The sequence below is a fragment of the Alosa pseudoharengus genome, unplaced genomic scaffold (assembly GCF_046254945.1).
Source record: "Alosa pseudoharengus isolate Yale_2024_CS ecotype anadromous, Long Island Sound unplaced genomic scaffold, YU_APseudo_1.1 YU_APseudo_1.1_scf_1, whole genome shotgun sequence".
In the NCBI taxonomy this organism is placed as follows: Eukaryota; Metazoa; Chordata; class Actinopteri; order Clupeiformes; family Clupeidae; genus Alosa; species Alosa pseudoharengus.
In genome coordinates, this window is record NW_027468564.1 from 2,872,944 (window position 1) to 2,898,363 (window position 25,420).

At 41.7% G+C, this 25,420-nt stretch overlaps 1 long non-coding RNA gene and 1 pseudogene across 1 annotated transcript; both read right to left on the minus strand.

Moving 5' to 3' along the window:
• Positions 1 to 1,100: 1,100 nt before the first annotated feature.
• On the minus strand, positions 1,101 to 10,794 carry LOC143120380 (uncharacterized; annotated as a pseudogene).
• Positions 10,795 to 24,241: 13,447 nt separating this feature from the next.
• LOC143120848 (uncharacterized) lies at positions 24,242 to 24,796 on the minus strand. The gene is made up of 3 exons (XR_012986343.1): positions 24,659 to 24,796; positions 24,441 to 24,486; positions 24,242 to 24,283 (listed from the first exon to the last, which is right to left on the minus strand). It is a non-coding gene; the product is annotated as an uncharacterized LOC143120848 (long non-coding RNA).
• Positions 24,797 to 25,420: the final 624 nt, after the last annotated feature.

The window sequence follows — 25,420 nt, forward strand, 5'->3', positions numbered from 1 at the left end:
CATCAAAGAAGAGAGCATATACCAGTTCTTTTTTAGCTTGAGCCTTCCTAATTCCATCTTCTAAACATATATAGGTAGGTATAAGCAAGCTCCTGCTCTCTAATATGTAAGTTAACCTGTCAGTGACCATACGCTCCATTATTTTACATAAATTAGATGTTAGTGCGATAGGTCTATAGCTAGTTGTTTCGCCTTTGTCTTTCCCAGGTTTCCCAATTGGAATAAGAACAGAGTGTTTCCAAGCTGATGGCAATACCCCTGACTCACACACCTTATTATATAACTGCAGAATCACCAACTGCGCTTGATTGAGTTAAGTTTTCAACCATTTTATAACATATCTCATCCGCAGGTGACGTTGCTATGGCTCCTGCCAACGCTCTTCTCAGTTCAAAAGAAGAAAAGGAAACATTTAGTGTTCCATCAAAATTGTCCTTCTCCATTAACCCTTAAAGGTGTAGGTTTTTGAACATTCTAAGTTCCGCAACAATTGAAGGTTCTAAAATTCTATGTTGAATTCAATGAACCCAGATATTCTTTAGAATGTTAATTTCCCAACATTCCCGTCACACCGGTGTGACGGTACTCCTTTAAGGGTTAAAATTATATTGTGTGTAAGCTCCACAGATCGTGGCAGGACATTGAATTGATTGTAAGCTTCTTAGGGGCAGCTGTGGCCTACTGGAGGGGCAGAAGTGGCCTACTGGAGGGGCAGATGTGGCCTACTGGTTAGCGCTTCGGACTTGTAACTGGAGGGTTGCCGGTTCATTTCAATGGAGCTGTGAACTGAAGCTGTCTTGAGTGTGTCGGCCTGTTCGGAGCTGCTGGACAGCCATTGGCTCATCCGTGTTCGATGGGCGGGGCTCGCGATCTGTCAATTCCAGAGAAAATACACGTCTAGATCTCTTTTACACAGTCGACGTCGACAGTACAGCCATCTTGATCACTATCTTATCGACAAATTTTGTTTGGAAAAGGTTCCAACACTACAAAACATTAAGAATGTGAAACACAACCAAATCTTTCCTTCAAACCACCCAGCTTGTGGTCAAATCAGTGAATGTGTCCTTACACACTGGACAACAATGTAAACCACAATATTCAATATTCAAGGAGGTCCAACTTTTAATGTGTAATAAGCCATTTGTAGAAAGTTTACATAGTTTACATAGCAGCTTACATAGTTTACATAAAAGCATGAGCGTGTTTCTGTTCTCTCATAATGTTACGGTGACTGACAAGTCAGAACCTTGCACAAAATCATACCTCCCTTTTCCCCAAACACAATCATACACCGTCGTTGTACACCAAGAGCAACCGGTGCCTTGCTCAGCCGGTACCACCATATGTTTGGTAGGCTTCGGTTTAGTTAAGATTTGACATATGTGAGAAAACCTTTTGACACTAGATGAATGAGGTTTCTCTCTTTTGCATATGGTTTTCAAAAAACTCATGAGGGATATAGGGTGTGCGTGCGTGTGTGTGTGCAAGTAAGCATTTCAGAGCTGAGTGCAAATGCTTTTTCATAAAGAAAACATGTATGTGGCTTTTTGACAGTGTGTATTAGCTTATGGGTTTTAAGAGTTGAAATTAGTGAAAAAGCTTTTCCACACTTCACATGTATGAGGCTTCTCTCCACTGTGAATTAGCATATGAGTTTTAAGACTTGACATTTGTGAAAAACCTTTTCCACACTGGTCACATTTATGAGGCTTTTCTCCAGAATGTACAAACATGTGGGTTTTAAGACCTGAAATTTGTGAAAAAGCTTTTCCACAATGGACACATTTATGAGGCTTCTCTCCACCATGAATTGGCATATGAGTTTTAAGACTTGACATTTGTGAAAAACCTTTTCCACACTGGTCACATTTATGAGGCTTTTCTCCAGAATGTACAAACATGTGGGTTTTAAGACCTGAACTTTGTGAAAAAGCTTTTCCACAATGGACACATTTATGAGGCTTCTCTCCACTGTGAATTGACATATGATATTTAAGATTTGACAAGACAGAAAAACCTTTTCCACACTGGTCACATTTATGAGGCTTTTCTCCAGAATGTACAAACATGTGGGTTTTAAGACTTGAACGTTGTGAAAAAGCTTTTCCACAATGGTCACATTTATGAGGCTTCTCTCCAGTGTGTGTAAGCATGTGTTTTTTAAGATTTGAGGATTTTTTAAATGTTTTTCCACAATGGGTACATTTATGAGACTTCTCTCCAGAGTGACACTGGTCACATTTATGAGGCTTTTCTCCAGACTTCTCTCCAGAGTGACACTGGTCACATTTATGAGGCTTTTCTCCAGAATGTACAAACATGTGGGTTTTAAGACCTGAAAGTTGTGAAAAAGCTTTTCCACACTGGTCACATTTATGAGGCTTTTCTCCAGAATGTACAAACATGTGGGATTTAAGACCTGACATTTGTGAAAAAGCTTTTCCACACTGGACATGTTTATTAGGCTTTTCTCCAGTGTGGGTAAGTATGTGTTTTTTAAGAATTGAGGGTCTATTAAATGTTTTTCCACAATGGGTACATTTATGAGGCTTCTCTCCACCATGAATTGGCATATGAGTTTTAAGACTTGACATTTGTGAAAAACCTTTTCCACACTGGTCACATTTATGAGGCTTTTCTCCAGAATGTGTAAGCATGTGGGTTTTAAGAACTGAAAGTTGTGAAAAAGCTTTTCCACACTGGTCACATTTATGAGGCTTCTCTCCAGTGTGGGTAAGCATGTGTTTTTTAAGATTTGAGGATTTTTTAAATGTTTTTCCACAATGGGTACATTTATGAGACTTCTCTCCAGAGTGTGTGAGCATGTGCTGTTTAAGATGTGAGGATTTCGTAAAAGCTTTTCCACAATGAGCACGTACATGAGAACTCTCTACAGTGTGTGTTCGCATGTGGGTTTTAAGATTTGACATGAGTGAAAAATCTCTTCCACAATGGGCACATATATGAGGCTTTTTTGTAGTGTGTGTAAGCATGTGCTTTTTAAGAATTGAACGCTTAAATGCTCTCCCACAGTTACGAGTCTTTTTGCCGCCAGTCTTGTTCTGCTGTTCATTCACACTAACAGTGTGTGTTTGCTGGTGTTTCTTGAGTTTTGTCAGGGCTGTGAAACTCTTCCCGCAGACTGTGCAGTGGTGAAGCCTTCCTTTGAGTCGCAAGTTGAGTCCATCAAAACTTCCTTTGAGTCGCAAGTTGAGTCCATCATTCTGTCCATGGATCTGTTGTGTTCCATTTGTGTGCTCTGATACACCTGGAAGAGTTATCAAATTGATTTAGAATTACAAAAATATGATCTACACCCAGCAATGCAAAATCATCTAAAAAAGAAATATTTATCTTCAAAAATAACTCAAATCAAATGCTGTATATCTTTATAAAGAAGTACCATGCATCAGGGCTGCAACAAATGAGTTGACAAAAGCGACAACGTTGAATATGACAATCAATTCGGAATTGTATTGTTGACGAGTCATATTAACTAGAACTGTATCTTCGAGGAACTGCAAGAGTGGGCTTGATCAGGTGCAGTTCGGCAAACTGATCTCAACAGTACTTCATTTTTGAAAATTGGGCAGTTATCTGCATTAACGCAACATCCAGCCAAAACGCATAAATAAAGCTTTGCAATGGTGGTTGCTAGGGTAATCATGTTGGTGCTAAGGTGGCTGCTAAGGTCACAGTGTTGGTTGCTAGATTGTTGCCAGGCTAATTAACATGGTTGCTAGGGTGTTGCTAGGGTAACAAGGATGGTTACTAGGGCGTTGCTGGTTATATATGGCGGTTGCTAAGCAAAATAATACAGGTCAAGCACATGTTCTACAGTGGATCAACATAGATCTGTTTGCCATGGATTGGCAAAGCGCTGTCACATCTTTTTTACCTGACCTTTACAACTGGCACTGCACTGGGATTAATTTAAGGATTCCAACGGTACCTACTTTTTGAAAATTGGACATACGGGTGAAAAGTTACATGCGCACCTTCACAGACACAGACAGCCCAACTTCATAATTAGGCAGCTGCCAGATGGCTTAGAACTCTTAGAACTCGGTGCAAGCAATCAACTCAACAGTACAGAGCTGTGATGTCATAATGAATATTACAATTCAAACAATCAACTCTAGCAGAGAGGGTTAACCCTCTATGCCCCATAGCGGCCGTCGACGGCCGTTCTATATTCTCCCGGCCGGCCGCAATTCTTAAAGAGAAACCTGCTACAGTATAACCTTCATACATGAAATAATACAGCGTTAGTGGATACATGAACACTAGACTTTTATTTTGACACACTTAAATGGCTAGGTCGCTATTAACATTTCTCCAGTATTTTTTGAGTTTAGCCTAGACACGCTGTTGACTGACTGCTGAGGAATTGCGGTGCCTCTGGAGTTATGGCTTCTAACAAGCGTCCGCATCTGTTCTCATTAAATGAGATAGTATTGATGTTCATCCACCGTGTTTTGATGTCAGTGACGATCATATAGATGTAAGAAAATGACAAAATAAAATATTAAAGTGTAATATATTTAATAGGGGTGTCACGATTCTCCAAATCCTCGATTTGATTTTTCGCTTTTAAAGTCATGATTCGATTCGATTTTCTATGTTTTTTTTAAATATTACTATTAAAGCATTCCTTGTATGTTACATACTTTTTTTTGGCCTTTTTTTCTGTTTCGGGGGGCTTTTATTTTGAAATCGCTCTACACAGACAGCTACTGGCGTTGGCGTTATAATTGATTTGCCTCGGGTGTACTTTGGAGCCTAGCACCTGCGAACTCTGCAACTAGAAGACTGGATGAAACGTGTTGAAAACGGTCTCCACTGATAAATATCACACCTGCTAACTTGGAAATGAGGTCCTATGTCCAAAATCCTGAACCACCCCTTTAAAGCGGAGAGAGAGGCGCAAATGTTCAACAATTTGAGCGTTCGATTATTGCAAGCATACAAGAGTAAGAATACCAGAAGAATACCTTGCTGCACTAGTGTTAATGGGGGAATTTTACCAATAAATTGGTTATTATGTCTTTCTGGATTTCTTGAGGGTTTTTTGGCAACTTTTGTCATAATCTGTAAGTTTTTGTGATCATTTCAAGCCTAAAAGTGTAATTTTATAAAATAACTTAATATCAGACCATGCTGCTACCAGTTACTGCCCGGTTGCTAATAAGCTAGCTAGCCTCCTAGTTAAGGTAACATTTTAAGCGGAGAAGCGTAATTTCTTTGAAATGTCAACTAGCTGAATAACATTACTGACATTATTATTATTGACAAATTTCCCCTCACGGGATCAAAAGTGTACTTATACACTAGCTAAAGTGGATAGTTTATACTCAAGTGAACTTGCGACAGTATATCACATTTCAGCAAAGTCTCTCAACTGCTAGTCACTTAGCTGTATTGCCATAGCTACTGCCATCCACTTGTATAGCTTTTTAAGCTAGCGTTAGCTAGCTAGCTAGCTTGGTTCACAGACTAATTAAATCATTCATTTCATGTCCTAAATAATGATTCATTGGTATCATACAAGATTATAGACAATACAACTGTAAACACAAATGTTTATCTGCTTTTATTGCTTGTTAAGAGAGAATGTTTATTTAATGACGTAAGGTGACACTCCCACTTATGCAGACTGGAACTGTCCCGTTTTGTTCCCATAGTAACAAATTATGTTGCTCTATCTTGTTAGTAATCAAGGACCTTTGACTAGCAGTAGAGAGCTGTAGTCGTAGCAGTAATCGACATTCCGCCATTCATTTCGATGGGGCCAAAATCGATGAAAAGCGGGAAAAACGCAAGAAATATACAAGCAGGATACACCGGTTCGGGCCTGAACCGGTTCTGGCCGTGTCTATAGTTTTAAAAGCAGTAGTCCTCACAAAAAGTGGGTGAACGGGAAAAATTAATTTGTGGGCATGCTAGGCTCCCCCCGACATTGCACTGTGCCTACTTCATACTTCAGAGGGCACTGTTCCCACCTATTTTGGCCTACCATCAAATGCTTGACCTCTTTAGAAAGCTAAGACCCTGCAGTTTCTTAGGAAACAATCAGAATATTTGTGTGAAGTACTGCCACATTTCAGCCCTCTAGGTCACTAGATATGATTTTAGAAGCCCTAGCACCTGATCTTCTGAAGCTGTGTGTAAAAGTAGATCAATCTAGAATGAGTACGAGACCATTTTTACGAGACAATCTATATGAGTACTTTAGACCATTATTTACCAAGGTATGCTCATTCGTTTTGTAAAATGCCCTATGGAGAATCCCCATAGAACTCTTGGTTACCTAAAATACATACTGCCAATACAAGGCTTGGTCTCACACTCTGATATAGAATGACTATACAAAATATGGAATAATTACACAAAAGTCTCTATTTTTGCATTATCTTTGTTGGTGCAATGGGTGTGTACAAGATGGACTACACATCTGCACAACTAATATTGGATAAAACAACATAAGAATTCACAGGAATTCTATGGGGGGGGGGGGGGGGGTGCCTTTCAGACACAATATTAATCAAATAAAAAATAAAAGTTCTGATACAAATTAATTGAGACATAGTAAGATTAATCTGACAATGTAAAGCATGTCATGGTCAAAAGGTTGTCATGTATAGATTCCCAAGAGTCCAAGCTTTCAAATGGTGTATAATATTACTATGCTACATATGATGCATACAATTGATTTAGAATGTCGGGGTCTGGTGGGGGAGGGGGGGGGGGGGGGTGCCGTAAAAGGCCACCCTTCCTAACAGGCTAATTAGACCTTCTATTATTATTCTAATATTCTCATTAACTTGAACTGTCAGCTTGTGTCAAAATAAACACATTGCTTTAATGATACAATGACAACACTGTTGTGGACACAATGCTATGACGTGTTAATGATGGGCTATTGCAGCCAATATTGCCCAGGTATTTTGGCTACTGCCAATTCATTTCATTTTTTATTTGATTAATATTGAGTCTGAAAGGATTTTTTTTTAATATTCTCATGAACTGCCAGTCAGGTAAGACAGGCCTATTTAATTAACGATCATCATGCATGAAGTTGAGATTAGTTTGAATAATGACGTGAAACCTCTCTTGGCTCCAAATATCAATTATAACTAGATGACTAGCCAGGCTCTGCCCTCCTACGTACTTCTGCTCAATTTCCCTTCAGTACGTTGTCTGGGTCAGATATTTGCGGGTTTTCTCAAGCCAAAAATGTGCAGGTCCAATCAGCGAACAGAGGGAGTAGCTGGGAACGATGACGTTGAGGTCGTGTGCTAGTTTGAGCATGACATGAGTCACGACCAAACGTTAGCGACACTAAGATAGTATAGAGGCCTGACACCTGATACTTCCTCAATGAGTCTCATTTTTAGTTTTATTTGATTAATATTGTGTCAAAGGGAATCGTGTCTGAAAGGGATATCTGAAAGGACTTACTTTCCAGCTGGTTATCGTGCTGCTCGTCCTCCTCGATCTCCACTTCAACCTCCGCTGGTGTCTGTAGTGTTTCATCGTTAGAGTCTGTATCGTCGGTATCGTCTGTTTCAATTTTACAGTGAAGTTCTGCAAAAGGCTTTTCTTCTTCTTCATCTTTGACCTGACATGATATCATATGACCACATTCCTCCTCTTTTATGTCTTCTTCTTTCACAATCAATCTCAGGTCAACCTGGTGTGTTTCAGTCCCATTACAGCCAGAGATCAGCGGCTTTTCCTCCATTTCATCCATGGTCCCACTGGAGGATCCAAAGATTCCAGGTACTCTCTTTCCTGTAATCAATGCTGCACAAACAAATAGAATGTTGTAGACAATGTCATGATAAAGCAACATTACTGTTACATGAAAAAGACAATCCTTAGAAATACTTTCAGTTTGTTTTAATAATTTAAGAATATAACATTGTCGTTTAGAGCAGCGCTTAAACAGACTAGCCCGGCGTTTGTCAAACTATGGGCTGTGGACCGCCACTGTTCCGCAACGTGTACACTGCTGGGCCGCGGAGCCGTGGAGGGAAATTATGCATGGTGCTTTGTCTGATAATTTGCACAATTGCTCAAGGGACCGCGGAATGACAAAAAAAACAAACGTTTCTGCAATCAGGAAGAAATACTTGCAAATTTGGTGTCATCAAACATAGAGGCATACAATTAAGTGGTGGTATGAGTGTTCATTCAATTCTGGCTCAAAACGAAGGAAACTGCTCAAAGCAGTTCGGAAAGTGAAACCATTCGACGTTGGCAAAGCTCCACTGCAACCTAAGGCTATGTGGCGTCTTGTTTGTGCGATACAGACATTTAACAATTATTTATGAAACACTACATATTAAAGGAAAATTCCGGTTTTTAGCACTTTAAGGCCCTTTTCTGGTTTGTTTTGGATGAACTAGAGTGGTGGACACCGAAATTTGGACGATTGGTCCTGTCTCGACTTTTCTGACTCGTTTTGAATCGCCTTTTCACTTCTCAGGGTGGCTGGCAATGGGCATACTGTAGTAGGCTACTCAAACATGTCCTAAAACAACCCTTAACGTTCGTTTTCAAAACTGTGCAACTCACCGAGTGGTTAGTTGGTCACAGTTTTGAACGCTCAGCACCGTTCACTAGCTCTGATTCGGAGGCATATCACATATGTAAAGATTATAAAAACTGATTATTTTTCGATTCATGGCACGTTTCTTTTTATTTTTTTTATGCATTCTGCAGAGAAGGGAGACTGGCGTTGGTCACGGTTTGGAATGAAAGGGAGAAAACAGGATAGAGTAACACACGGTGGACTACTTTTTTTTTTTGACGACGTAGGCTAGTTAAGGCAGCAGGCCTGTTTTGCCAAGGCGGCCGCCTTGACCGCAAAGTGCTGTGGGAAACCCTGGTGATTGCAGTCATAACCTGTAATAAACTTTTTTTCTGAAAACAATGCTAACAGGACATAATCTACTTAATGAGCATGCGACCAGAGATGGTTAAAGCATCGCACAGGAGCAAATTAACCGTATTCTCTGGATAAGAACGAAAGCATCGGACCGGAGCAACATTTCAGCAAAATTTTGATGGATTGACAGTAGGCTATGAATGTGGCAAGTGCTGTTTATATGAAATCACATTTATCTACGACCAACTAGGACATTTAAGAACGGTAAATGTAGACATGGTGGTAACGAAGTAAGGGCCTACATTAACCCAATCTCTCGGTGCAGCTATCACAAGAGTTATACGAGTCAGACTATGTGCCTACGTTACTACGTCCCCTGACCCTGCACAGAAAGCCTCATCAACCAATAGTAAATGGTTGAAATTTGCTTCACCTGTCTCGACTGACATTTACATGATGACTCATACATGATGACTCATATTTTTTACTGTCTATGGTCGACACTGCGCTGTGTAAATGTAAATGAGGATTTCTAAACCAATATGCTTCAATTTTGGTGGTGGCGGCAATTAAACATAGTATATAGTATTAAGTATATACTCTTTTGATCCCGTGAGGGAAATTTGGTCTCTGCATTTGTCCCAATCCGTGAATTAGTGAAACACAAACAGCACACAGTGAGGTGAAGCACACACTAATCCCGGCGCAGTGAGCATCAACAGCGGCGCTCGGGGAGCAGTGAGGGGTTAGGTGCCTTGCTCAAGGGCACTTCAGCCGTGCCTACTGGTCGGGGTTCGAACCTGCAACCCTCCGGTTACAGGTCCGAAGTGCTAACCAGTAGGCCACGGCTGCCCCATAGCCTAGAAATCTAGACGCACCCTAGCGGCAGCAAATGTAATTTGCAGCCAGGGTAGTCTAGCAACTCTCTGTTGGCTTGCAAGCTGGAAAAATGAAACTTCTATCAGTCCAATCATTTGAAAGAAAACCGTTTAGCCCCTCGGATTGAGCAGTGCCAATGGTAAGTTCCCAGACTCGTCAGGCTAAATTAAACATGAATGGGCCACATTTATGAATGGGATGTTTATGTTTACATTTATGAATGGGATGTTTATGTTTACATTTATGAATGGAAAATGTTGATTTTGTTATCAAACAACTGAAAACGTTACACAGGGGACCTTTAAGGGACACCACCTGGCTTGTACTTTCAGTAGCCTAGGCTACTGTGTGTTTCATAATGGGCTTATTTCTCATGATTATGTACTGTAAATAATAGACTTTTATCATTTTTAATTTATAATTACTTCAGTAATAATAGACATTTACTGAAGTGATATGCTGATTGGCTACTTTCACTTTAAGTGTAACTCCGTAGGAAAAACAACCTAGGGCCTTTTTACGGTAGCAGCTAGTTGACTTCAAACTTTTAGCACCCTCCCCCGTGTAACGTAAAAGCCCATGCAGTGCAAGTAAACGGTCTTGCTCAAAACATCACCAATTAATGTAATTTTGCTCTCTATTAAAGTTTTGAAGTTGTTTACTACCGTAAATAGAGCCTAGGTTGTTTTTCCTTCAGAGTTATACTTATTTTTCCTAGGGAGTTATAGGCTACTAGTCATTTTCTGTTCAAATACCTAGGCGTTACTTCTACTAGGCTAGTGTGGGTTTCGAAAACTCCACCTTACCAGGCGATGGTCGTCCGTCGTAGTCGTGGTCCAAAGCAACACTATCAGCAACAGCAACATCTTCGTGACCACAAGCAAACACTAATCTTGCAGTTAACTCCGACCGAAAAAAACAAGGCACCGCGTCTTTGTTACACAGAGAAACAGAACACCACTGCTTGCTTTTTCTTCTTCTTCGTTTCACCACTGCTTGCTTCTCGTGCGTCTCCTCCATTTTCAATTCACTAGTGATGACCCGGAACCGGAAGTTGAGATCTAATTTGCACGAAACCCATACAAGTTTGGGACTTTCTTTGTTGTTATTATACAGTACAAGTAGGCCTACCTGCACAAACAGGCAGAAACTGTTGATCATTTCTGAAATTATTTCTTCATTTATAACATGAAATGTCTCCATGTAGGGTAGTGTCAAATAGTCTAGGTCAATTTTGAAAATAAATTAACCCTGAAGGCAAATCATGTTAATTTTTGGCATACAAAATTTTTAGGGGTTTTGAAGGGTGCTGAATTCAAATCTTCTGTATGCCAGGCTCAAAAATGTCCCATAATGCCTCAAAACGGAGAAATCCAATATGGCCGCCACCGCCAGGTCAAAATCTAATTAATCACTTATCTTTAGGACTGTACAAGGTAAAAACCTGAATGTAATGTGCTTTTATAGGTTTTCACATATAGGGAATTCAATGCCATGCTCAGATTTAAGATCAAGACTAGAGAAAATGCTTGAAATGAATGTACATGGTTAAAATTGTTGTCTCGGATAACGAATAATTCATGAAAAAAGGACCATGAAACAGGTTGATGGCTTTCTGAAGAATTTACTTGATGTTTTTTATTTTTATATTTTAACTATCTATTTATATTATTTATCTGTATTTTAACTATTTATTTAATATTTGAAGAAAATGCTTGAAACTCTTAAGCTATTACTACTAGATTTGCCTACTATTGAAATATTGTACCTGAGCCTATTGTTTTGATGTCAGTGTGCTATGATGACATGTTTGCCCATCCCACCCCTACCCGTACCCCTACACACACAAATACCCATATGTAACCCTGAATGAGGCCACACCCTCTACCTATACACTAAGGAGGCACTTTTTAGTAATTATGTCGCTCCTCTCACATGATGCTCAGCAGTATCAGGTAAACTATAACATAATATCACAACAATTTGTTTAGGACCATGTAATACATCTATAATAGCATATGAATATTGTTATGTGAGGATTATGTATAGGCTAACTGAATAATTAATATATCGTAAGAAACTAAAAAAATGTTAGCTAGTTAGCCTTTGTGAATAGGAAGAAGCTAACTAGAGCCTCGACTCTCCGGGATGTGGGCCCCCTCTTGACAAGATGTTGGCCGCAGCATACAAGGCCCCCGGCACATGAACTGCTCTGAGAGAGCTGAACAGGGGATCAGCCCAGAGCCACAGGTCTGTCGACAGGCTGCAAAGACCTGGAGACCCCAAGCCCCCCTGTCTGTCCATTGAGACCATTGATGCCCTGACCATCAAGAACGGCGCCCCAGCCTACTGGGGATGCGTCTGTAAATACGACCCAGTCACGAATCTCTGGTTCCATGGCACTCTCCTTCTCGGTGTTGGCGGGATCTCTCCACCAGTATAGGGCCCTGTGAAGCCTGCAGGACACAGTCACCTTGGCCTGGGAGGGCCCTTGGGGGCACAGACCAAGGCTCAACAGGCACCTCTGGACTGGGCGCATGTGAAGGGCCATAAGGCCCAAGAGGCGAAGGCAGAGTTTCCACTCCACCTGGGCATGCAACGTGAAGCAACTGAGACATTGAGACGGTTGCCCTCCTGGAGTCCAGGACCATGCCCAGGAAGGTGGTGACCTGGGAAGGCTGGAGCCTGCTTTACTTGGGATTGGGGCGCAAGCCCAAGTCCTGAATGTGCTTCAACAGCAAGGCCACGTGTAGGCGGCATTGCACTTCTGAGGTTGCAGAGATGAGCCAGTCGTCTAGATAGTTTAATATCCTCAGCCCCCTCTGCCTCCATGCACCTGGTAAAGGTTCGGGGGGCCAGAGAGATTCCAAATAGGGGGACTTGGAACTCGAAGACCTGACCCTCAAACGCAAACCTCAGGAACTGCCAATTATCTGAAAATAAGCATCCTGTAGGTCGATGGTAGCAAACCAGTCCCCTGCATTGATGGCCTGCCGCACCCTCGGAACTGTGATGAACCTGCACCTCAGAGACCGGTGTACGTTGAGAGCCCTGAGGTCTAAAATAGGACGAAGGTCCTCTGTGTGCTTGGGTACAGGAAAATAACGGGAGAAGAACCCCGCTTGGGGGTCTGAACTCCTCACTTCCCTTATCGCCCTTTTGTCCAGGAGGGTGGACAGCTCTGCACATAAGGTCTGAGCGTGGGTCATGGTGGAGAGCACCCATGGATCTGCTCCAGCCAAGCCTTAATGCATCGAGCTGAGAGGTGAGGCTGGCTGGCTCGGAGATTGTCAGGAACGACAAGGGCGCCTGGAGAGGCCACGGCCACTAGCACGCTGGCCCCCCCGGCCAGCTTGTGGGCAGGTACCCCGCCCCTGGGATGCCTGAAGCCGCTGCATGAGATCAGTCGGCCCCCAAGACGGATGCCCCAAGGTAGGTGTTGGCTGAGGCGTGAATGCTCTAGGGCGCCTAGCGCCCCTGGTACGCCTGCCAAGAGACCCTCTCACCTCTTCTGCACAGGGCCAGCTGTCACGCGCCTGCTGTGGGCCGAACATGGACCCAGGCTCCACCGGCACTCTCAAAAGACGCTCTCTGTCTGCCTGCTGGAGCTGAGATTAAGACAGCCAGAGATGGCGTCTAGCTACTTAGAACTGAGGCAAGGAGCGGCCCGATGCCACTGCCTGCTCCTTAGACACTGCAGTGAGGTACACAGAGGCTGACTGGAGCTCTATCAAAAGAGTGGGATCACCGGCACTGCTTTGCAAGAGACCAGAGAGGTGTCGAACATACAGGGCCAGAATGGCCGCTGTGTTAGCCAGGCGGGCTTGCATCACTATGGGCCTATGCAGCTTACCCAGCAGAGCCTCCATAGTCCTGCCATTGGCACTGAGGCAGGAGGGACCACCAAAGAGGGAGTTGGGGGAGTTGAAGAGGGGCTCCAAAGCTTGATCCACTGGGGGGAGCGAGCCACAACCTATCAGCCCTTCACCATGCATGTTGGAAAGCACCTTAGCCTGGCCAGACCACCTATGAAAAGTAGTTGGGGAGGAAAACTGGTGACAGAACAAGTCACTAAAGTCTGGTAGGAGGGGAATGAGCGCCGCCACTGGGCGCTCAGTCATGTCTGTGTGGAACCTAGACGCAGAGGCAAGGGGCTTTTCTGGAAGGGGAATATCAAGAGCCCTGGATGCCCTGCCAACGACCTCCTCAAACAGACGGGCCAGCTCGCCTCCCACGGGGCTGGCTACACAGGGCAGTGCACAAGGTAGCTCCTCTCCCTCAGACGCAAGAACAGTCTCAACGTCCACAATGGCCTCCTCATCTTCCTCCTCCAGCTCATGCGGACTGGTAGAAGGAGCAGGTTGGGGAACTGCAGGCCTTGTGCTAAGAGAAAAAAGTGAGGCTTGTAAGGCTGCTGAGGACTCCCCAAGCGCCCTGGCTACTCTTGCCATCTTCCTTGACGGACCCTCGGAAACAGGAGAACCCGCACGTTTACCAGAGAAAAAACAACAACGGGCTTCTCTTGTGTGCGTAGGCATAATTAAACAATTCATGCACGACTGGGGGGCATCCCTTGCCAAGAAAGCATGTTGGTGGCCCAAACACAACACACACTTATCAGGCCATCCAAATGTGCATGATCAGTTAGTGCCACAGCTACTATCTCTCACCAATTCCAAAAGCTTGTAAGGAGATCACCTCCTGTGGTTGCGTCAAGGGATGTCTGAGCCAGCGCTACAGTTGCAGGAAAAGTTGCATGTTATGCATGGAGTCATGCAGCTGCAGCAGCACCTGTCAGAACACTGCTGGAGAGGAGGAGGATGAGGATAATTAGGATAGCCTAAGTGTGTAGCCTACCTCTTCATACCAAGAAGTTTAAAGAATTGATTAGAACAGAATGGATTAATTACTAAATAAATAGGTAAATATGCATTATTAAATAAATAGTTAAAATACAGATAAATAAATACAGATAAATAATATAAATATATAATTGAAATATGGTAATCAACCTTGCTTCTAAACATGTTTCAAGTAAATTATTCAGAAAGCCATCAACCTGTTTCATGGTCCTCTTTTTTCATGAATTATTCGTTATCCGAGACAACAATTTTAACCATGTACATTAATTTCAAGCATTTTCTCTAGTCTTGATCTTAAATCTGAGCATGACATTGAATTCCCTATATGTGAAAACCTATAAAAGCACATTACATTCAGGTTTTTACCTTGTACAGTCTAAAAGATAAGTGATTAATTAGATTTTGACCTGGCAGCGGCGGCCATATTGGATTTCTCCATTTTGAGGCATTATGGGACATTTTTGAGCCTGGCATACAGAAGATTTGAATTCAGCACCCTTCAAAACCCCTAAAAATGTTGTATGCCAAAAATTAACATATTTGCCTTCGGGACTTTAAATAAGCACATTTTCCAAAATCCTGCCTAGTCTAAAATAGTGAAGTGATAGCAGGTAGATAGGCTAATAGGTGTGTTCGTCTTCATGCAGATCTGTGCAGATCTGACTTGATGTGATGCATGCTGGGTTGAACACAAATGGAGCTCTCCGCTTAATACTGTAAGCCGGTAGTGCAATCGCACCTGATTGATTAATTTTACCCACTATGTGGATACTGTTTTTTTAGAATTGATTTAGATTAGTTTTATTTAGTATAATTTGTATTTTAGTATATTTAGTATATTCTTTATCTTCAACAGTCCTTATTGCTTAGTTGTGTTTTTATATTATATACTTTTAATTACTTTTTCTGCTGTTAGTGAATGTGTGTGTGTATGTTGTCTGTATGCTACTGTGACCTTGAATTTCCCTAGGGATCAATAAAGTATCTATCTATCTATCTATCTATCTATCTATCTATCTTTTAGGCAAGTCCCTCCACTCGGCGGCCATATGGCAACGCTTTTTGGGCACTCGTCGGGCATCCATTTCGGCAGAAATGCGTGTGCGCAAGGCTTCACGACACCAATCTTGCTCCAGCAGCGAGATCACAACACATGATTGGCACGATGTCTTCACAACACACCATATGATTGACTCAATGTATTCACATCACACCACATGATTGGCTCAATGTATTCACATGTCAACGTTTTGCCGTGGAAGGGGTGTGATATACAGCGGGGAAAATAAGTATTGAACACGTCAACATTTTTTTCAATAAGTATTCTTCCAGTGAGGCTATTCGCATGAAATTTTCACCGAACATTAGTATTAACTTAGGTAATCCACACATATATAAAAATCCAAACATTAATGTCTAAAAGTAGTGTTATGAGTAAAAAAGTGGAATGGCACAGGGAAAAAGTATTGAACACGCTAAGAAAAAGCAGTACACAAACGCAAAGAATGGCAAGGAACAAACTGGAATCTATAAGTAGTTAGAGAAATTATCCCTCCTATCTGTACAAATTGATATAAGCTGGGTTAGTACATACTGGTGGGCTATAAAAAGGTTTTTTGTTAGCAAGGTGTCTCACAAGAAACATTTCATGATGGGTAAAAGCAAAGAGCCCTCTCAAGATCTTTGCAACCTTATTGTTGCAAAACATATCAATGGAACTGGTTACAGATGCACTTCAAAACTTCTGAATCATCCAACAAGCAGTATTGGAGCCATTATCTGCAAGTGGAAGGAACATCACTACATCATCAACTGGCCATGCACAGGATCTCCTTGCAAGATTTCTGACCAGGAAGTCAGAAGGATAGTCAGAAGAGTAGCCCAAGAGCCAAGGACCACTCTGAGAAAGCTCCAGAAAGATTTGGAGGCAGCAGGTACAATTGTTACAGAGAAAATCATAGGTAATGCACTCCACCGCCATGGCCTCTATGCACACTCACCCCACATGACTCTATTGATGAAGAAAAACATGTCAAAGCTCGTTGAAAGTTTGCTACCCAACATTTGAACAATCCTATGAAATACTGAGAGAATGTATTGTGGTTAAAAATGTAACTTTTCGGATGTCATACTACACACCATATTTGGAGGAGAAATGGCACTGTGCATCACCCTAAAAATACCCTACCAACAGTGAGGTTTGGAGGTGGTGGCATCATGGTGTGGGCTGTTTTTCATCTCATGGTACTAGCAGACTTCATACAGTTGAAGGAATGATAAATGGAGTCATTTTGTTCTGGGAGAATTTTTACATCCACCAGGATGATGAGGATGAGACATGGCTAGACCTTCCAGCAGGACAATGATCCAAATCATTCAGCAAAGGAAACTCTCAATTGGTTTCAGAGAAAGGAAATTAAGGCCCTGACTTCAATTCAATTGAACAGTTTTGGAAGTTAACTAAAGATCAGGATTCACAAGAGGGACCCCTGAAATCTTCAATATTAAAGGACTATCTGTTTAAAAGAATGGGCCAAACTCACACCAGAATACTGTGACTGATTAGTTTCATCATACAGGAAATGCCTTAAAGCTGTCATTACGAATAAAGGCTTTTCCACAAAGTATTTAAGAAATTTCTGCAGGCGTGTTCAATACTTTTTTCCTGTGTCATTCCACTTTATTGCACATAACTCTACCTATGGACTTTAATGTTTGGATGTTTTTATATGGGTGGATTATCTGAGTTAATACTAATGTCTGGTGAACATTTCATGCAAATAGCCTCATTGGAAGTATACTTACTGAAAAAAATGTTGATGTGTTCAATACTTATTTTCCCCGCTGTATGTAGTAACAGCACAAACTAGCCCCATGCATTTCTATGGAGGATTTTTTGAGTGCTGCGTCTCCTCATTAGAAAGTCTCTGCTTATACTGCTACTTAATGGCAACATGGTGGTACTAATTCAGATATCAATTCAAATCAGAATTTAAAACAATAATCAAAGATGGTATTCATAAACTCTGGCAAGAAAAATGGGATAACGGGGGGAAGGACATGCTAACCGATTCACACACACACACACACACACACACACACACACACACACACACTCACTCACTCACTCACTCACTCACACACACACACACACACACACAGTGCATCTCTTTCAAGGGGCTGCCCACTCCATCTATCTCCAGTATTAAAAAGTGAAACAAGCGACAGGAATGTGCCCTTACCAGAGTCCTGCACGAGTCTGTTTTTTGGAGACCCACCCCTGCTCGCGCCCGTAAAAGTTCAGCATCTCCACTCAGCCTGACTGTAGTGAGTGCACACACAAACACACACACACACACACCTGCAGCTGCTGGTGGTGTTGGGTGCGGAGTATGCCTCTTTGCGCTGCTCATGCTTTAGGCAAGTCCCTCCACTCGGTGGCCATATGGCAACGCTTTTTGGGCACTTATCGGGCATCCATTTCGGCAGAAATGCCTGTGCGCAAGCTGCTGCTCATGCTGCTGCCTCTCTGCGCTGCCCAGGGGGCAGCCGTGGCCTACTGGTTAGCACTTCGAACTTGTAAGCGGAGGGTTGCCGGTTCGAACCCCGACCAGTAGGATCAGCTGAAGTGTCCTTGGCACCTAACCCCTCACTGCTCCCCGAGCGCCACTGTATAGCAGGCAGCTCACTGCGCTGGGATTAGTGTGTGCTTCACCTCACTGTGTGTTCACTGTGTGCTGAGTGTGTTTCACTAATTCACGGATTGGGACAAATGCAGAGACCAAATTTCCCTCACAGGGATCAAAAGAGTATATATACGTATACTTATACTTATGTCTCGGACCTCCAGTCCAGCAGGGCGGCGCTACGCTGCTGCTCCTGCAGAGCCTCCAGGACTGAGCAGTGCTCCGCCTGGGCCTTGTTATGTTTTTTTATATTATATACTTTTAATTACTTTGTTAGATGTAGCTACAGTGTGTCCCATTTAGAAGTGGCCACTTCATTTGGGCTTTCTTTGATTCACGCAGAATGTATTTCAACGTTTCGCTAAGAGGTGGCAGCTTAAGTCCGCTTAATACTGTAAGCCAGGTGTTTTCAACCAGTGGTCCGCTGCGCACTTGTGGTCCGTGAGGACATTGCTGGTGGTCCCTGACCATGGATTCAGTAGTTGCAATGTGGAAATCAGTATTTTTCCCACGAACAATAACGGACGCAGCTCTCAACTTGGCCCATTAAAATGTGAACAGTCTAGCGACGCATTTCATGAAGGCCTTTTTGGACATGTCAGTTATTTGTACCACTGGTTAGATGTAAAACTGCTTTTCGTTTTAGACTATTGGTATTTAATTTGTGCATTGACAATAAAGTTGAATATCATATGAACTAAAGATTACTAAAATCTTGCATAAGAAACATTCACAAAAATCATTGGCATTGTAAGACGTCACTCGTCAGGACCAATGAGGGAACTGGGAGTGGTCGAAGGAAATCGTGAAGCTTCCGCGCGCTGTTGGAAATAACAATTGATTATAGAACCCCTGTTAACCTAATGATTCTGACCCCGCTACATACGGAGAAGTTTCAGTCAAAGTAATATTACTATCCATAGTATGCCGATGTAGGCCTACTCACGATACTGTTACAAGAATGCCTTCTAGCCATTTAATTAGACTCAACTTCCCCAAGAATAGTGTGCAAGGCCCTCCTCGGCCGACTAATTCGGGAGGCACCATTTACTGAGTAATGATCCTAGTGTGAAAGTTGGTCAGAGGCTATAGTGCTGGCCTGGACCACTATGCTCATCTGGACAGAACATCTTACCGAAGCTACAGAGGGTTCAGGGTGTGCTAAGGTTAGCTGTCTAATTCCAGACTACTAATACACCACAGTACAATACGATGGCCAGTTCTCCTGGTAGCATTCCTACTTTCACTGATTTAGCCCCACGGCCCTAGGGATTAATCCTAGCCGTTCCCCCTGTTACATCTTAAACTTTGAGGGATATCTAAAGAAATTCTAGAAAACATTACGGGTCAAAGCATAACAATTTATTTGTCAGATACAAGCTATTCATCCAATACATTATAGAAGGTACATCTAAATGAATAATGTGAAAGTTACGAAAACAGGTTAAAGGAACATTTAGGAAACCATATGAAGCAATCAGAGAATGAACATACCAGCTCAGAGGATGATGACTACACACCTTAGTGGTGCGGGAGATTCTGACTACAGAATGGCTCCCCGAATGCTCTGTAAACTTCACTTAAATAGGCTACCTAGTTTGTGGTTGGTTACATTCACATGATTGGAGGTCAGCTGATTTGGGATCACATGGTTGGAGGTCATCTGATTTGAGAGTACTTTGTTGAGACTTGAGACCATTGTTGTAGTGAGAGTGAATCAATCAAGACATGACAAGGTATACATTTGATTACATTTCCTGTCCCTATAGTTAACTGCCCCTGTGGACATGTGACAGTAGGCCCACAATATGCCCACACTTAGTAGTTGATCAAGAGTCAATATATGACTGAAAAGATTATCATCAGCCTGGTAATTAGGATCCTTACAGCATGACCTCTCTTCTTGATAGCTGTTGAAAACTGCATGGCAATGACAGGGATGGTTTTGTTTGTTAATAAATAAATAAATAGATGTAAAAATGATACCTTCTGCTTTCCCCAAATACAATGTAGCCTACAGGTGTACATGACCTTTCATCAGTCCAGTTGCAATGGATGAACTGTGATGAACTGCCCTACTTGTAATTGTATAGAGATTTTAAAGGTTTTATAACAATGCTACAAATGTTTTGGCTAGTGCTACAAATCTATTCACCTTCGCAGCGCCCGTAGGCTACTTGCTGCACACACGCACACACACAGGCATGCCAAACAAGCATACACAAAAGTTTCAAGAGTGGGGGATGGAGTAGAAGATGGATACAAATTGCTTAGTGTGCTTTATGTTTGCGGAACGAATGTATAGGACAGAGCGGCTGTCATGTTTTGTACCGCTATGCGGTACATCTAGTTTTTTTAGTTACTGATGTCCCTATGTGATCACACCTCAGTCCAGTAGATGGCGGTAATGCGCAGAGATGGCAAGCTGGCAATAAAATCACTGAAGAAGAAGAAGAAGAAGAAGAAGAAGAAGAAGAAGAAGAAGAAAAATGGCACGAATGGCGCAGACGACATGCAGGAGGTGGTGTTCTGTACCTTTCTGTACCAACAGTAAGCAAAGACACCCCTATCTGAGCTTTCACAAAATTCCCCGCGATGTGGATCGTCGGAGAAAATGGCTTCAAGCCATCAGGAGAGAGGAAGGCCCGCAGTCTAAAATTTCTGATGCTGTAGTTATTTGTAGCCAACATTTTCGTAGGAGCGACCTGTTCAAAACACCCAGCGGTTTCACCAGAGTTGAAAGAGACGCGGCGCCTTCTATTTTTCGATCGGAGTCATGTGAAAGACTTGGGTTTGCTTGTGGTCACGATTATGTTGGTGATGCTGCTGCTGCTAGGGATGTGACGCTCGAAGCTGACGTTTCGAAACAGTGTCGAGCTTCCGAAACGCAAGTGTTTCGAACACTGTTTCGAAGTGTGGTATAAAACGCCCATGTCACGTGACCATGGCTTCGTGGTGTTTCAATTTGGTTTGGACCTTACTGCGCGAGCCAATTACCCGAGTAAACACCTGTTTGATCTAAATTACAGTCCCAGAATGCTTAAAAGTCATTCAAACACATCCTATCTTTGTGGGTTTGTTGTGAGGAGAGAGATTTTGAGAGATATAGCGACATAGAGACATATAGAGATATAGCGATTTATAGTGCATTCTTGTGATTGATAGGTTAGTGATATAGATTAGTTGACAGGCTAGAGACAGACAGTGAGCGATAGTTTAGATAGATATAGTCTAGTGACGTTAATATTTAGATAGTAGCAGAAGTAAAAAAATATATGACTGATGCCTTTATTTCAAGAACAGCTGACCCTTTGAAATACTGGCAGGAGAGGAGAGTGGTTTATCCAAACCTAACTGTGATGGCCAAAAAATATTTGTGCATGCCAGCAACAAGTGTGCCTTGTGAAAGAATTTTTTCCAAGGCTGGGGAGGTTTATTCAAAAACAAGAAACAGATGAAATGGCAAGACGGCAGAACAACTGTTATTCCTAAATAAAAATGTATGTTGACATACAATTTTTTTTTTTTTTTCCCATGTTGTACCTGTTTAGTCTAACGCATGTATCCTTTATTTCCCTACAACATGTTCCCAAAAAAAACCCTGGGCCATAAGCATAGCCTACATTTTAAAACCATTGTAGCATTTTCCTCTCCAGCATATTCCAAAGGATAATGTACTATGAAACTGAAATAACAAAACATCTAACTGGCAGATATAAAAATATTCTTGTTATTGAAGGCATATAGTCTGAAATTTCTAAGCACCAGCAGGGAATCGAACACCGGACGCTCCGGCCGAATGCAAGTGTGTTAACCACTCAACCACGAAGCTGTGGACGAAATCGTGCGTTCCATGTTGGCTATTAATATTCTTCGTCTGAAGCAGTTGTGCTTCACGGTCAAAATGTGATGGTGACATCTAGTGGCTAGTTTTGCTAACATGGAGTTACGGGTGTCGGATTGTTTCGAAACCTCGACACATTCCGGCGCAATTGCTTCGAACGTTTCGTTGTTTCACAAAGCCTCGTTCTGCCCATCCCTAGCTGCTGCTAGTCTTGCTTTGGACCACAACTACGCACGACCATCGCCTGGTAAGTTAAGGTGGACTCGGTTGCGTACAGTACTCTATTTACGGTAGTTAACAACTTCAAACTTTTGATTTAGCAAAATTACGTTAATTGGTGTAATTTTGAGTAAGACTGTTTATTTGCATTCGCCTCACTGAATGGGCTTACGTTACAGTGATGCTAACGGGGCAGGGTGCTAAAAGTTTTAAGTTGTTAACTACGGTAAATAGAACCTAGGTTATTTTTTGCTCCGGAGTTACACTTGAAGTAAAACTGAAAGTAACCAATCAGGATATTTTTTTAATGTTGCTGTATGATGTCATTGCCTACAACATTCTATTTGTTTGTGCAGCATTGATTACAGGAAAGAGAGTACCTGGGATCTTTGGATCCTCCAGTGGGACCATGGGTGAAATGGAGGAAAAGCCGCTGATCTCTGGCTGTAATGGGACTGAAACACACCAGGTGGACCTGAGATTGATTGTGAAAGAAGAAGACATACAAGAGGAGGAATATGGTCATATGATATCATGTCCGGTCAAAGATGAAGAAGAAGAAAAGCCCTTTGCAGAACTTCACTGTAAAATTGAAACGTACGATACAGACGATAAAGACTCTAACGATGAAACACTACAGACACCAGCGGAGATTGAAGTGGAGATCGAGGAGGACGAGCAGCATGATTATCAGCTGAAAAGTAAGTCCTTTCAGACAGAGGCGTATCAAGCTTTTTAAAAGTGTGGGGGTTGTGGGATAGGAAAATGAAACAATCTGGCCAAATTATAAATAACTCCCTACAGGAACGTTGTAAGTATTTTCTGAGAGGGGTGCGGACTATATTGGTGTCCGGGAGTTTCTCCTCCGAAACATTTTTGAAATTCTGATTGCTAAACACACCATAATGCAGTTTGGGAGGGACAGAAGAAGCAGGCCCCTCATATGTGTGGCTCATGTGACATGTAGGCCTGATCTACCTGCTATCACTTCACTATTTGACACTACCCTACATGGAGACATATCTCATGTTATAAATCAAGAAATCATTTCAGAAATTATGTTTTGAGCATATGGGTTAGCAGGCTACAATAAATTGCCTAACAGACAGCAGCCTAATTTCGAGGTATCACCTATTAAATAAATGTAAAGGACACAGAATAGTGACAGAACTATAAACTCACATTCAAAAACGTTTGAAGTCTACCCAAACATATGCAAAGGGAATATAAATAAATAGTGTTGCATATAGCCAGCTTAATTAATGTACATTTAAAGATTATGATTAGCAGTTTCTATGTTTTTTTCATCGATAGTTACAGGAAGCTACGTTGTTGTTTAAACTATTGCTTCCCCAGATAGCACATTCATTTTGGCCCAAATTTAGCCTAAAACTGGCTTGGCATTTTGGCAGAGTTTTGGAGGGATGTACGGACCATATATGGCCCAAATTAGGCAAGCCAGAATCAAAACAAAAGGAGGCCAAAACTCACCTAAAACCAATTGTGGCATTCCAAAATATGGCCATAACCATCCCAAAGAGAGCCCAAAATCCCCAAAATCCAGCCAAAAAGTAGCCAAAACTGACCCAAAGTGAGGCCATAAGTATGCCAAATGATTGCATCTACATTGAAACTCCACTTGAAAATCTTTACATTTATTTAATTTGGCATTTTGCAATATGTCTACATTAGTTTTATAGTTAATTGCTATGTCCTAGTGCAATAGGCTCATACTGTTAAATTAGCTTATATGTCAAAAGATATTTTTACAACAAAAAAAACCCACAAAGATTAAATGCATTTCATTGTGATTTGTATTTATTAAGTCATATCAGCATACTTATTACTGTAAACTGTCGACTGTTGGCAGAGCAAACAGAATTTCTTCTCACAGCATCTGAAATTGACAACATACACACAAAGACAAAAGAAAGACAATTACTAAATCTACTCTTTAAATAGCCTTGGAAATTGTTTAGTGAAGTTTAATTCAGATGCAGTCATTGAGTGTAGGGTAAAAATGAGGCTCTAGGCCTACAGTGATTGAAACTTACCCATTACTATTGCCTTAAGGTGCAGCTCCACTGAATGCCTTATGCACTGAAAACAGAAGAGAAAAAAGGGAAATAAGTGGATGTGTTCATTGATATAAGTCTGTCTGTGTTTTAAAAAAGTTTGGCCCCTGCAGAGCATATAGGTTAACATGTTAACTAGCTACTTAGCTAGCTATATTAGGGCAAAATGAGGCTTTATTGCCATGATAAAAACTTACCCATTTATACTGCTTGCTGCAGATTTTTTCTCACAGCATCTGAAATTGACAACATAAACACAAAGACAAAAGAAACACAATTACTAAATCTACTCTTTAAATAGCCTTGGGAATTGTTTGTGAAGTTTAATTCAGATGTGGTCATTGAGTGTAGGGTAAAAATGTGATTGAAACTTACCCATTACTACTGCCTTAAGGTGCAGCTCCACTGAATGCCTTATGCACTGAAAACAGAAGACAAGAAAGGGAAATAAGTGGATGTGTTCATTGATATAAGTCTGTCTGTGTTTTAAAAAAGTTTGCCACCTGCAGAGCATATAGGTTAACATGTTAACTAGCTATTTAGCTAGCTATATTAGGGCAAAATGAGGCTTTATTGTTAAAACTTACCCATTTATACCGCTTGCTGCAGATTTCAAGCATCTGAAATTGACAACATACCGGTACACACAAAGATAGAATAAACACAATTACTAAATCTACTCTTTAAATAGCCTAGGAAATTGTTTAGTGAAGTTTAATTCAGATGCGGGACATTAGGTGTAGGGTAATGAGGCTGTATTAGGCCTACAGTGATTGAAACTTACCCCATTAAGGTGCAGCTCCACTGAATGCCTTATGCACTGAAAACAGAAGAGAAAAAAGGGAAATAAGTGGATGTGTTCATTGATATAAGTCTGTCTGTGTTTTAAAAAAGTTTACCACCTGCAGAGCATTTAGGTTAACATGTTAACTAGCTACTAAGCTAGCTATATTAGGGCA